The sequence below is a fragment of the Penaeus japonicus genome, unplaced genomic scaffold (genome assembly GCF_977035675.1).
Source record: "Penaeus japonicus unplaced genomic scaffold, GWHDUDI00000001_assembly GWHDUDI00000024, whole genome shotgun sequence".
In the NCBI taxonomy this organism is placed as follows: Eukaryota; Metazoa; Arthropoda; class Malacostraca; order Decapoda; family Penaeidae; genus Penaeus; species Penaeus japonicus.
The window spans coordinates 38,135,074-38,137,573 of NW_028234426.1; positions in this window are offsets into that span (position 1 = coordinate 38,135,074).

The window sequence follows — 2,500 nt, forward strand, 5'->3', positions numbered from 1 at the left end:
TAATTATCTATATGTATGTATGTATGTATATACACACACCCACACACACACACACACACTTATTGATACTATTTATAGCTATATACACATATATGCAGGTATAAATATATGTAGGTATAAATATGTACACAAATATATATATTAGATATATATAAATATATATATATATACATATATATTATACATATACATATATACTATATATATATATATATATAATATATATTTATATTAAAAAAATATATATATATATATATATGTATTTATATATATATATATATAGATATGTATTATATTATATACATATATGTATATATATATGTATATATATATATAAATATATATATATATATAATCATATATATTATTCTACACTTATTCATTTAGATATGTATGTATGTATGTATCTATCTGTCTATCTATCTGTCTATCTATCTATATGCATGTACACACACACACACACACACACACATACGTACACACACATACACACACTTATATATTTATTTGTGTGTGTGTATGTGTGTATGTATGGGTAAATATATATAGGATAAAGAAATTTTTCTTTTTAACTAAAGAAGCAAAATGCATTGCTCAATGAGACAAGTGGATGGATGAAGGATGGCAACAAGATTAAATTAAATTTATGATAATGATCATTATTGCTTCCATATCTATTTATGTAAACACACACACACACACACACACACACACATATAACTATATTTACATATATATATATACAATACACATATATTCTATGTATAATACTTATTTAGATATCATATATATATCTTCTATATATATTTATATATATAATCTATTATATATATATAAATCTATATATATATATATATATATATTATCATATATATTATATATATTATATATATATATACTTAATATATATTCTAATATACATATATATATATATATATATATATATAATATATATATATATATATATATAATATATATATATAATACTGTATTAAATCTATATATATATATATATACATATGTATATACATATATATATATATATATATATATATATATATGACTAGGGTTGATATGATGAAATAGCTTTTTATTTACTTTCTTGTGTATCGCAAGGGTGAAAAAAATCAGATGATATATGCTAATCCACGATTTCCCTTATATAAATTGGAAAACGTTTGTCATGCAAGACATAAAACGCTCGTCATGCAGGAATCGGTTCCAAGATGACGTTGGCAGAGGGAGAGGAAGGGTGAAGGTGTCAGAGTGAGGTCAGGGTGTAGATGTTGCTTTAGTGTGTGAAGAACCGTTGGTGTGAGGTGTGTCTATTAGGAGTAAGTTGCCGAAGATTGCGTGTTGTTGCAACGAGGGGGGTGAAGACATGGGAAGACATGAGGATTGTTCCTGCAACCGATAAGATTGTGCGAAAAGGAAAGTGGAATATGGTAATACCTTAGGAAGTGCATGAAAACTATATACCACTGACATCTTCAAAAATAGCGAAAAGTAAAAGAAAGAAAAAAAGAAAATATGATGATACCACTTAAATAACGAAACAACAAAAAACAACAACAACAACAACAACAAAGAAGCCAAGCAAACAACCCCCCCCCCAAAAATAAAGATACGAGAGATGTTGGCAATGAGAGTGAAGGAAAGGCGGTAGTGTTGGCAGCGAGGGTGAGAGAGCGGGGTGTGTGTTGGTGGCAGTGTTTGTGGCGGCACTCGGGAACCATTGGGGTATGAACGGCGTTGCTACGTGATGTCATTACGTCAGTTCGATCTGCTACGGGGAGGGGATGAGGGGAAGAGGAGGAGGAGGAGGAGGAGGAGGAGGAGGAGGAAGAAGAGGGGGAGGAGGAGGAGGAGGAAGAGGGGGAAAGGAGGAGGAAGAGGAGATGGATGAATGGAGGAGGAGGGAGAGGGGAATAGGAGGAGGAGGAGGAGGAGGAGGAGGAGGAGGGGAATAGGAGGAGGAGGAGGAGGAGGGGAATAGGAGGAGGAGGAGGAGGAGGAGGAGGAGGAGGAGGAGGGGAATAGGAGGAGGAGGAGGAGGAAGAGGGGGAAAGGAGGAGGAAGAGGAGATGGATGAATGGAGGAGGCGGAGGGAGGATAAGAGGAGGATGAGGGAGAAGGGAATGTATGAAGGGAAAGGTGTAGATGAGGAAGAGGGGAGGGGGAAGAGGAGAAAGGAGGAGGAAGAGGAGATGGATGAATGGAGGAGGTGGAGGGAGGATAAGAGGAGGAGGAGGGAGAAGGGAATGCATGAAGGGAAAGGTGTAGATGAAGAAGAGGCGGGACTTTAAGAGGAGGAAGAGGGGGGGGAGGGGGGTGGAGGAGGTTGAGGAAGAAGGATACATGGAAGAATAGAAAAAAATAGAAATGGATGGAGGAGGGATAGGAGGAGGAAGAAAAAGAGAAGGGAAAGAAAGGGGAGATAGGGGAGAAAAGTGGAGGAAGAGTAGTTGGATGCAGAAGAAAGAGAGGGGAAAGAAGACAA